General features: G+C 39.6%; 1 protein-coding gene across 15 annotated transcripts in view; it reads left to right on the forward strand.

The window, feature by feature from the left end:
- Window positions 1-10,156: 10,156 nt before the first annotated feature.
- epb41l2 (erythrocyte membrane protein band 4.1-like 2) overlaps window positions 10,157-13,075 on the forward strand; it is a 50,890-nt gene continuing 47,971 nt past the window's right edge. For 4 of the 15 annotated variants that reach the window (XM_023430061.2, XM_023430063.2, XM_023430062.2 and 1 more), the window contains exon 1: window positions 10,171-10,345. The gene's annotated coding sequence lies outside the window, so the exon portion shown is untranslated. Of the gene's footprint in view, window positions 10,346-13,075 lie in introns of all 15 variants that reach the window. The other 11 variants (XM_023430066.2, XM_023430069.2, XM_087180392.1 and 8 more) reach the window with 6 other exon arrangements.

The raw sequence follows: 13,075 nt of genomic DNA on the forward strand, positions 1-13,075 counted from the left end.
TCTCTCTCTCTCTCTCTCTCTCTCTCTCTTTCGTTCTCTCTCGGTTCACTGGAAGGATAAAAAACTGAAAAGCTGCGCGCGCTAGGTCACTTGCTTGTACATGCACGTGCAGTGCGGGGAAACCCTCAGATAGAAATAAAAATAAAGTGCAATTAAAAGGAACAGAAAAGAGTTAGAATCAAAAGTGAACTTCTACTGTAGGCTATCTATCGATTAACATGTCTATACTTAGCACAATAGTCAAATACATTTGACTATTGTGTGTATTTTTATCTGTTCTATTTTTGTTTTGTTTTTTCTATTTTAGGCTGTTGTTTGTTCCGTTAATATTATTTATGATTATTAACAATGATAAATATTCTACAGACTTTAAGTAGTATTTTTCAGGTACTTTTTTTGACAAAGCAAAGTGTACAACCAATTAAAGTGGTAGAATAAGTACATAATTGTTTACTTAAGTAAAAGTAATGCAGCAATATAAAAACACTTAATTAAAACTAAAAGACCTGCATTCACAGTTTCACTTAAGTAAACATTCCAGGTAGGCCTAGGCTATTGTCATTCAAATATAGGCCTACAGGTGTATGTATGTAATGTAATTATCAAAAAGTACTTATTATGTAGAATGGCCTCTTTCAGAGTTTTGTGTTTGTAGATACGCAGTATATACAGTGGCATGTCAATGTTTGGCCAAGTCTGGCAAAAATGTTGTTATTTTGAAACTGTAAAAGATGGAAATAAAAAAGTAAGAAATGTGTCATCTTTAACCTTATGTCTTTTAGGAAACTTTTACTTGCTTGGCTATTCAACGAAAATTTTGACCAGGGGTGCCCAAACCTTTGCATGCCACTGCATTATTATTAGTTTTTACTGATGTATTTAAGTGACGTTTAAATGAGGTAATAGGTTGAGGTAAGTCTGATTTTTATTATTTTATATGCTGTGGATGGAAAGGCCCTTCACACCCACACAGGTGTTTTCAGCCTTCCTGCTAATAACATACACTGGAAATCATGTGATGTCACCAAAATCTATTAACTAATAACAATGGTAACAATGTAAATTGTCTTCATCCAGGTGGAAAAACAACTAACAGGAAAGTGAGGGAGCTGTTAATCAAACACAGTCTGTGCTGCACCCACACAGTCTGGAAAAGAGGTCTAATCGGGCAATGTAAGTGAAAACACCTCTGTGAGTGAACTGTGGGTGGGGGGTAGAGCCATGAGGTACCGTCTTGTTTAAGGGCCCTGTGTCAAAATCAAGTTTTAGTACCTTTAATATTCCAATCAATATAATGCTAAAATTGTGCATAATTTTAAAATAAAATGTGTTTAATCAACAGCTAAAATAACTAAATTGGTAACCAACCCAAACAAGGGGACTCAACAGAGTCAAATTTGTTTAACAAAAGAAAAATAAAATCGTTACAAATGACAAAGTTATTAAAAAAACATGGAAGAACAGAAAATATATGATCGGATGAGACATGACCATGATCATAGGTGAGGATCAGCATTGACTTTAGATTGACTGAGAGCTTTGCCTTCCGGCTCAACTCCCTCTTCACCACAATGGTCTGGTACAACGCCCACTTTACTGCTGACACTGCATCGCTCTTCCATCAGTCTCCTGCTCCATCCCACCCTCACTCATGAACAAGACCCCAAGATACTTAAACTCCTTCACTGGGGCAGAAACTCCATCCCAAGCCAAAGAGAGTAATCCATTGTTTTCCGTCACAGAACCGTGCCCTCAGACTTGGAGGTCATGGTGTGACAAGGCCAACAGAACCACATCATCTGCGAATAGCAACGGAATTCTGAGGTTCCCAAACCGGACACACACCTCCCCCCCGGCTGTGCCTTGAAATCCTGTCCATGCAAATCACAAACAGGATTGGTGACAAAAGACAACCCTGGCGGAGGCCAACAGCCACCAGTAATGTGTTGGACTTTCTACTGAGAATACAGACACAACTCTCACTTTGGTTCTAGCTCTAACCAGATAGCTCGTAGCAACAGTCCTCCCCATAAGATCCCCCAAGCTACCCAGTTGTAGGCCTTCTCCAAGCCCACAGAGCACATGTATACTGGATGGGAAAACTCCCATGACCTCTCAAGTAACCTTACCAAAGAGTTAGTCCACTGTTCCACGGCCAGAACAGAATCTGCATTGCTCCTCCTGAATCCGAGGTTTGACTATCAGTCGGAGTCTCCTTTCCAGCACCGTGGCATAGAGGTTTCACAATGCCTTCAGCATCTCAGGGTGAATCTCATCCACTCCTGGAACCTTGCTGCTCAGGAGCTTCTTGACTTCCTCAGCAACCTCTGCCAAGGATATGGGGAAGTCTTCAGACTCTGCCTCCTCCTCAGAGGAAAAGTTGATTGGTTCAGTAGTTCCTCAAGTGCTCCTTCACCAACTGACGATATCCCCAGCCCATGTTAGCATTGAGCTTTCGGTAGTGACTGACAGACTGAGATCATGGATTCAAGCAACTGACATGAGTTTCCTCTACAAGGCGGCTGGGCTCAGCCTTAGAGATAGAGTAAGGAGCTCTGACATCCAGAGGGAACTCGAAGTAGGGCCGCTGCTCCTTCATGTTGAAAGGAGCCAGTTGAAGTTGTTCGCGTATCTGGTTAGGGTGTCTCCTGGGCGTCTTCCATTGGAGGTATTTCAGGCATGTCCAACTCTTAGGAGGCCTCGGGGGAAACCCAGAACACGCTGGAGAGATTATTATATCTCACCTGGCCAGGGAACGCCTCTCCCCCAGGGGGACAAAAACCTTGCAAAAACAAGGAAAGGGACGTCTTGACTACTTTGCTTGAACTGCTGCCACCTCCACCTGACCTCAGATAAGGGGAAGAAAAGGGATGAATGGATGGGAGGATGAGAGATGGTGAGAACTATAAAAGAGATAAAATAAATTCAAAAGGAGCAGGCAGATTTCAAAGGAGCTCAGTGCAGTTTCACGTGTTTTTCTGCTGTTTTCTTCCACAGGTTTTCTTCCTCCCCTTTATCGGTTAGATTAGATACTTGTTATACAGATTTTTTGGTGACTATACATCTTCCAAACAAGATGATCTAATCTAATAGTAAGAAGGGAGCACTTACACACAATGAGTTCATTTGCATAAAACGTTTAATAAACCTCTAATAAATACTCCCCTAAAGATACTAAAGTAGGTGAAAGTCATTAAATTTACCTGTGTGTGTTTGTTTGTGTTAAGGAATGATTATCGGTTTACTCAGTGTTTGCATGCAAGCACTGCTGGAAATGATTTGAATGTGAGCAGTGATGAACCAGTAGTAAGATTAATTTTTTTGAACAGAGTGGCCATGGAAGCAACTTTGTTATTTTAATTTGCTGGAAAATTATGAGATAACTTGAGAAATATCTTGAAACTAATAGGTTAAATTAAATCAAAAGAGGTCATGGTACACCATCAGATAGGGTGAGGTGCAGCACTGCACAGACCTCTGTTTTTATCAGGGATGGAGATCTTGACTACAGGTGTGGATGTATTTATCAGGTTAAAGTGTTTGACGAACTTATTGCCAAAATGTCTTGCTGAATAATATTCATACTGAAAGCAAAAGAGTGTTGGCACAACTTATCAGTACTGTGTACTTTAGATGTTGGAAATCACACTGCAACCTCCCTGCAAGACTACAGTAGATATGAAAACCTCAGTATCAGTTTTCAGTCTTGGTTGTGGAAGTTGCAGCAAAGGATCAGCTCGTTACCATGGATACCGAAGGATGAGATTCTTTCCAGTGTTTCCACTTGAGACAGGAAACACTCACGTCAAGTTTGTCTGTGCGGGGGCAGAGTCTGGACGACAGGTGGCTGCTGGAAAAATCTGGATGGCGCCTCTTCAACTTCTAAGATGATTTGGAATAAAACTGATGGAAAACTAAAGTACAACTGGAAATATCCTCCAACTGCAGAACAACATTGCACAATGTTCTTAATCTGCTAATCAAACTAGAGCAACACAGTTATATCCACATTATCAGGCCCTGACAATGTTGCCACTTCCTGCAAAATATAGGCAATCAAAGTTAAAGTGATAATAAACTGAGACCAATGGAAATTTAAAGAGAGATTGAAATTTTAATTGTAGCCAATTGGCAACAAAATAAAGGTTTAACAGAAGGAATTTTAAAGAGGTCAATTTAAAATGAGTTTATGTTGTATAGAAATACTATGCAATAATGTTGGCAGCATTATATTAACAAAATTTCCATTAATGTTTTTAAGATTCAATTTCATAACATGGTATTTGTTAGGGTGTCACAGAATACATAAGGCCTCCATAATCAGCTACAGTATTAAGCTGGGGTGAGATATGAATTTTCCTCTCCACTCTCTTGGTATGAAAAGCACAAAATTCTTCACATTTTTCCAGGACAGCTTCAGTATGACTGTTTGACTCTGTGTAGAGTGCGAAAGAACGAGAAAAAAAAAAACCCAAACAAGACCACATCCAGTGGTCTACCATGTGGGGAAGATGGGGCTCCTCTCTCAGACAATTTCATTCGAAACTTTCATCCTAAATAAAGATAATCTGACATACATCACTATGTTTTCAAGATTATACTACCATTTTTATCACACTCAACCAAACACTACAGTGAAGCTAAAGTTTAGTTTTTCCCCTCATTTGTCATGGATTCAGATGAGTCTCTGGTGATGCAAAGTGGAGCTGCTGTCCTCTAGTGGTCTCTCAGTATTATGCATCATAGTCTGGCAGTGATGCATCACCACCACTGGTCTTTACCACAGGACTGCGGGTTTGGAAAACTGAGCTCTAAACTTTGATAGGGAAATAAGAAGATAGATATAGTGAAAAATAATCAGTCTAAAACTATGTATTATACAAATTTACACCATCAAATATCCCCAGTACATATTATAAACATGAATACATTAAAGAGCACTCAAATCTAGTTTACCCTTCTCTGACAGCCTATTTAGAGAGATGATTTGCCTGTTACAGAGAACTACTATTCTTCAAGTGAAGACAAAATCTCAGCTCATTTGCTTAAAGACAGCTCCCAGTGAAGCTTATCAGACATTTCATGCAAACCTGTTGTTGTGGTGCATCCAGGTACCAGGGCACAAGTGGACGATCTGTAAAACCAATAAGGCTCACAAAGTTGTGTTTTATTACGCTTTTGTTGGGGTTTCAAATATTGTATAGATTTGTTTTGCAGTATATTAGGGTTTTTCTGACCTAAGATACTGACAGTGGATTTATAGATTTCTAATACATGTTGTCGATGACATGGTAATCACGTGGCCTCTTAAATGGAGTGGCAACTGAATATGTAAGAAAGTGGTGGAGTGTGGTGATTTCATGCATTCTTTGGCTTTTTTATGATTCATACATCTAACAGCTTCAGTTTAAATGATAAATACCTCAGCAGAATTTATGCAAGAGACAAGTGGAACATCTTCCTCAACTTAATATTTGTCATTTAGAGAGTCGGTACATAACAGCACAGAGGCGTTCTGTGTGCCTTTTCATAATTTGTGGGTGTGAGTGGGTGTGAGGTTTGCCCTACTCACACATGTGCACACACAAAACAAGCACAAACTTTGTTTATTTATCTGGTTGAACTTTCTTAATTGTAAACCTATTGTCACACATCTATCACACATACACACACTTAGGAGGACATGAATTCCCACACACACACACACACACACACACACACACACACACACACACACACACACACACACACACACACACAGTGACAACTGCAGAACAAGTTCCAGAGTAAACTAAAATTTAATGAGTCTCCCTCCCTCTACCCATTTCTTGCCTAATCTTCTTTCAATGTTCTGAGTTCTTAATCTTTCTGACTGGCAACCTATCTTTGTTTTTATCCGTCCATCAGGTTTTTTCTATTTAATAACTTCTCTCTATTCCTCCTTTCCTTATCTGACACCTGATCCTGGAGTTTAGAGTTACCACATACAAAGAAGTGTAGAGAGAGGGCGGGAGGGCTGGTGGTTGACATTACATAAAACAAACACATATCAACTGAGAGAGAAGTGTTTGTTCATTGTCTTGGTATTTGTTTGACTCATGTGAAGACAGAGAGAGCGAGAGAAGTAGAGGAGAAATACAGGGAAACTCTGTTCAGGCAAGTAGCTTGAAAAATACAGCTTGATATGTGTGTGTGTGTGTGTGTGTGTGTGTGTGTGTGTGTGTGTGTGTGTGTGTGTGTGTGTGTGTGTGTTATGTTGTGCTATCATGTTTTTCGTGCAGGGTCTGGCTGGGTGTGTGTACACCTGTGCATGTGTTTATCTATCTAAAATATGTAGGCCTATACTTAAACAACATCATCTATTTTGATGATTTACTTACTTTACATGATTTTCAGGTTTATTGGCAGGAAAGTGAGCAATGGACTATCATGCCTATTACTGACCACAAATGTAAATTATTACATATTGTGGTCTGAGATGATGGTTTCAGTGAATTCCTGTTGAACACGATTAACCAGAGATGTGTTTCCTTCAGGTGCATGGTGTTTCTCTGCTCTATTTAAACAGACTATATTTTAGGTAATAGGTCAATACATTGGTAGTGCATTCTGGTATTGCTGGTATTGGTATTGTTGGTATTGCTTCTGCGTAATATGTGTTTATTTTGTCATGTGAATTACACAGAGCTGTCCTCAAATATAGGTTGGCAGTGTTGTTTTTTATTGCACTGGGTTTTGGAATACGCCTAGCAGTTGTTTGCAAAGTATTAGAAGACACACCTGTCACACCTTTACAACATTAATACTGGAATATATAATACTGGAAAATGTTTTTTAGGATTTAAACTATAAATTCTAAAATAATTTCTTCCTTCTTCCAAGCACATGGTTGATCAAACAATGATGTATTACAACAGGCTTCCACCAAGTGGAGTGGCTAATGGGCAGTGAGGATGTGATAGCGTTTATGTAGAGCGTGCATTGTCTAATTGCACTTTAATGAAGTCTGACTTTTAATGGAACACTTCAACTGGTGGCACACAAAAGCTTAATGATGAGCAAGCTAAATGGCATTGTGGCTTGCACAAACACACTGTAAAAGCAAAGAAAAAAGGAAGAAGGCATCATCAATTTTGGTGTCCTAACTGTATGGAACGAAAAGTCTAATAATATTTGAATACTAGACCACAACCTTGAAGATCTTGTATCATAACCCTCATACTGATTGCAAATTCTATCCATATTCCAAACATGATCTTTGGACCTATTCACAATCTTTGATAGAGTGCTACATGTCGCCAATTTCAACTAAAAATCACTTTTTAGCTGCAATCAGTTTAAGCCATTTAATTTAAGCATTCTTCTACTGCGTACCTACTGAATTGATAGTTTAAGCGATAGTTTGCTTTCCTTTGAATCAAGGTACACTGTTGCTGGGGCCATAATTTACTGTTTTCATAGGTTTGAATGATTTTGGTTCCTCAGCTCAGGGTTGAGGGATGGCTGGGCAATAGCTAACTGTTCCTCAGATCAGGGCACAGAGTTGGCTGGACGATAGTTGGTCTGGTGGGCAATATTTTGCTGTCCAGATGGCTGTGTCAGGGTAATTCCCTTCAGAAGGACTCGCCACTAATCCTCCAGGGAATCTGTACTGGCTTGATCTCATGCCTGCATGGGAAACCGACAAGCTAGCTTACTGCAGCTCCTTGGCTGTGGGACACTGTGTTTCTGATAGCCAGGCCTGTTAGCTTATCGACAGGAGCACAGTCTGTTGGTTTACAGCAGGACAGTGGTGGCCTGGTTGATCAGCTCCACTGTGGAGCCAAGGCAGTCAGCAGCATAGGGGCAAAGTGAGAACTGCTCAGTGGGCTAGCTAACATATAGTGCACATAGTGGTTTAAGTAAGGCAAAACAGGAGGCGAGGAGGTGGACAGACATAGCAGGGAAGAGAGAGAGCAAGGAAAGAGAGAGAGAGAGAGAGATCAGGTCAGGCTGATTAGATGTAGAGTCAAGAATTACGACTGTCTTAATCTCAGTGTGGGACTATTTCCGCAATATGGGACATTTGATGATCAGGTACATTTTTCTGACTTCTTTTGTTTGTTATTAGAGATCTAGAAAATCATGGACGGGCAACTAATAGCAGAGCCCTATGTTTGCATTCGTTTTGTCTTCATTGTGATCTTTTTAACAGTGATCTCATTCAATCTGGTGAATGGATGGAAAAATGATCCATCATAGAACCAAGCAAAACTTTCATGGCACACTCACTGTCAAAGAGATAGTAACAATACTCTGCAGTAATGAAGTAAAAATAAAATCAGCCTGCCAGTTCCCATTTATGGAGCAGGTTTTACATTTTCAGGATCACACATTTAAACTTTCTCTCTTCTGACTTTTGATTTTAAAAATGGTGATCAGATAGTCCTAGGATGTTTTTTATGTCAGCTTTAATGAAGTGATAGCCTCTCTTAAACACACTGTATTATTGTTATTATGATCCACACTGAGACTGATAACAGTCAGGCTGACTTCGAGACAGGACTTCGGGCACAGAGGGAGGTGACTTTAATGCATTTAGCCATGTATTATTTGTGTGATTAAATGTCCCAGCGTGGGTGTGTTTCCTTTCACTCTGCTAACATGTGGATAATATGTCAATAGAATTAGATTAAAACATGACTGCTTGCTGTCACACCAGAGAAGAGATCTGCTATGTGTTGTCTTTTTCTCATGACTATCCTGGATACTCAGGAGTCAGGTTTGAACAGGAATCAGCTGTGCCCCTTCACTGATAAGCAGACTGGATAAATTCTGTATCTGGATCATAGTGCATGGATGATAAAAGCAGTAAAAAGCAGTAAAATCAAATTTTATGTATATGATGTAAATGATAAAATGATATTATAATTCCTTATTACTCCACCTTGATTTTCAACTAGATCTAACTGAGGGATTCTGCTGTAGCAGACGCAGCTCATAAAATAAACATGTTGATGTGATGTGAAGTAAGGCCTGAGGTTAAAGCAATGTCTGATTTTCTGTGCTCATACCCCTGCATCTATCTGTGTTTGTGTGTGCACACTGCTTTCGCCTGCTGTGGTCTGCTGCTCTGCTGAATCCATGCTGCTCTGCTTATGGTGAGTACACTGAAACACACGTAGTTACTATATTTATGACTTTGGATCCACATCAAGCAGCAAAATGTGATGATGGATTGTCATGCATGTTGTCAATTTATGTCACAAAATATTTTAATATTTGTATTTCACTCATTAAAATTTCTTCTACTATTTTTGTACTACTCTACTAAACATTAGTGTTGCCATTATATGGTTGTTTACTCCTCCTCTTTTGTACATCTCCATGCTGCCTCACACTATAAGCCAATTAGTTGAGCTTCTGTAATCTGGGTGTGGGCATGTAAGAGGTGTGTGCGTGTATGTTTTGTGTGTGTGTGTGTGTGTGTGTGTGTGTGTGTGTGTGTGGGTTTTGTGTGCCCACAGTGGCAGTAGCCATACCTTATGTAATGCAACGACCAGTCTGTCCTTTGTGTGTGTATGTCTGTGTGTGAGAGTAAGCATGGGTTGAGAAGAGAAACAATAAATGATTGTGGAAAAAGTAATCTAATCACATAATCGGTTAATGTGTCCATCATCATCAGAGATTTTAGGTGTGAATTCCAAGCATCAGTTGTAATTTTCTACAATTAACGAACAATACAAAATGTCTATTGATTACTTACTTAAAGTATGGTTGCGAAAAACAAAAAAGCTAGAGCAAAAAAACATACAAAAAAAAGTCTAACCAAAAACAGGTGTGATGAATTAACTTCTAAGTAGAAAAGGAGCGTGTAACTCTAAATTATAAAGCTTAACTTGAACTTACCCAAATTCCTATTTCAATGGTGGCTGCAGGAGTGGTCCACAAAAATCTGAACTGAAAAATGTAGAAATAAATGAATACAACATCAACATATTGCAGTGACCCTGTTCGAACTCTAGAGGGAGCCACCTCGCCGCACTACCGCTGCCACATCTGCATCGAACGTCCCTCCAACGCGAATGGACAGCGAGGGGGGCCAATCACATCTCAATATCTAATACAGTAATCCCTCTGAGCCAATGAAAAGCGGCCAAAAGATGTTTTTCACTGTATGGGGCGGGTCTTGGGGATGACGGACAAGTCTGCTCTGAGCCCTGGCCAGATTGTCGGTGTGGAGTGGACTGTAGTGGAGATTTTTGGAGGCTGAGATAGTGGGGCGTACGTTATTTTTTGGAGGAGAACAGAGCGAGAGGCCACGTTTGGAGAAGTTCCCGGTACGCATCGTTGGAAATCGCAACAGGTAACGTTTAATTTTACCCCCTTTTAAATCACGTGATTTATACACCAGCAACAGCCGCTGTTTCAACGCTTTTTGGATTTTGCGTTTGATATACATCGATTTTGCTGCAGTATATATATATAGGTGCTCAACCGGTACTATCAACCACAATGATTAGGAGCAGTCCTTTTGAAACAGTCAAGCAAACCCCATGCTTCCCTCTGAAATCCGTTACTCTGGGTTGCAATCATACCTTCGATGTAAGGCGCTTCATGGCGCCTATCTTCTCCCACATTATCCCTGTTACCATCACCTTAACTACTTTCATGTCACGCTGCTTCTAGCTCGGCTGTGATTCGTGTGGTTAGCATCAAAGGTTTCGTGGAAACAGTTAGCTAAAGGTAAAGCAGGCGTAACTCACGTGTTTTAAAAGTCATTTTCTAAATGAATAGACCCCGCTACGTTACTGGTAGTGGTTGTATTTCCTGGTGTAGGTGAATCCTACCGTTACGTTGACGGTGAGTTTACTGCTGGCGGTTGGTTCTTATGACCATGCTAACGTAGTCGTTACGTTTAAAACACACTATTCAAACATCCGCCTCCGTTTTTGCAGGGCAATGCATGTAGCTGCTTAAGTAAACAAGAAGTAGCTAGAAAGCCTCGAGCTGTTTGGAACAACGACAACATTTAATTTTGAGCAGTTTTATCTGTTGTTGTGTATTTTACTTTTCTGTCCGGGGGCAGAGCTTCGGACAGCAGTAACAAACCCAGAGAACACGTTGTTTTCCTGTTTTCATAGGAGTTATACTCGCTTCATATGGTTTCATGTTGGAAAGTCGTTTACAAAGATGTTTGGGAAATGCAGTCCCCTTAGTTTAACGTTTGTTTACTGATGTTAAAGGGTGGGTTTCGTCTGGTGATGTGGTGGTAGAATAAAACATGGGATAGGAAATGACCATCCAGAAAAGATGGACTTCAATTCATAAAGATATGAAGCAGATAACAGGAAGCAACTTCTTCAATCAATTTTCAGGCTGTATTCATAAAATATTTGACCTCTTTTTACTTTAAAAGCAACTTTACTTACTTTAATATGACCATGGCACATTTTTCAGTAAAGGATTGATTTCAAAGTTTAAAAATGGATTTTAAACTCTCAGAAGTAAATTTTGTTTCAATTTTGATGGTTTTCCCTTGACTGCGCCCCCATTTCTGTTAAAATATCTTACTTTTTCATCATACTCTTGCTACTATTTGTCTGCTGACATGATGTGCAAACAGTACTTCACATGTGTTTTTCCCAGAAAAACTCACTGAAGTCTTACTTTGACAGAAGGCACGGGCTGTAGTAGTTCTCAGACAGATAGGAAGGCAGGCCAACAAACTAACAGACTGGACTGAGCTGAGATTGTGCTGACGTGTAAAAAGTCAGTGGCAGTTAGCAAACATATTGATTACATTACTAATTTAATTCCAATGCATTAAATCAATATCTGTGTGGTGCCACAGTCGGATAATCTTCAAGCAGTTTATGTTATATCTGGCTCTTTTAGAGGAATCACCTGGTTTTATCAATAACTATCGATGATATGATAGGTGTCTTTTGCAATTCCGTGTTTGGTGTGTGACTGAGCCTGACAGACACAGACAGACTAATATAAGGGCACCTAGCCATGCACTTATGCTACTAACAATCACCCTTAAATCTACCTCTAACTATGTGTCTGTGTGGCCAGCTACTCATCACCTTAATCAGCACAACTCACCTTCGGTGCCTTTGGCCTTCTTGTCTTTTCTGCTCCGAGGAAAGGGAAGGTAGGTTAGGTAGAAATGGAGGACATGAGGGCAGAGACAAAGTCATGGACACTGGTGGTGTACAGTGTGTGAAAAATAGACAATATGTTTTCTGTCATTGTAACAGTTGCATCGAGTGTTTGTTTTGTGAATGATCGTATGTAATTTATAAAGCAATAACAGAGTCAGATTTCTTCCTGAATAACTTCTAAAATACCTGAGCATGTTTAACATCCCACATATACTACTACAATCTTTTTGTCATGATAGTTGCTTTCCATTGTAATGTTGGTTATAAAGGATTGGATTGTGAACTTTGTGCATAAAATGCTAATCCCACTGGTGATGCTATGACCTAAACCTCTTCAAGAGCCGAGGTGGAAACCCTGTGAAGTGAGCAAATTATATAAAAGAATCATGATCTAGCCAGCCGCCCAGCCAGCAAGCTACATTAATGCCAGTCCTCCCAACCAACACTACATTTCCACAATCAAACATTTTGTCAACATTGTTCAGTTTGACCATGGAGACAAAAGTACAGAGTAAGAAACTGCTGAAAAATAAATAGCTTGAATCTTGCTTTAAAGTGAACAAAAATAGGCAGGGTAACATAAATACCAGTACAATCTAAGATAAGAGGAGGCCAAAGTAAGATAATAAATAGTTAAAATACAAAATCAATACAACAACAGCACCGATTGTGCACCAAACAATTGCTAGAGTTTATTTCACACTTCTCCTTACACGGTCTCATCAGCAATTGAACATTATACACTTAACAAAGGCATTCTTTTCTGCAGGCTATTGTATTTTATTGTATTGTGTTACAGGTTTTCAGGTTACTTGGTACAGCATCACATGTAGGTGCACTACAAGAAAATCCACTGTAGGTTACAGCTTCTATGACAGGCACACACACACACACACACACACGTATATATATATATATATATATAT

The sequence above is a fragment of the Seriola lalandi genome, unplaced genomic scaffold (genome assembly GCF_002814215.2).
Source record: "Seriola lalandi dorsalis isolate HSWRI2012SDOR001 ecotype SW California unplaced genomic scaffold, Sedor1 jcf7180002054901, whole genome shotgun sequence".
Lineage (NCBI taxonomy): Eukaryota > Metazoa > Chordata > Actinopteri > Carangiformes > Carangidae > Seriola > Seriola lalandi.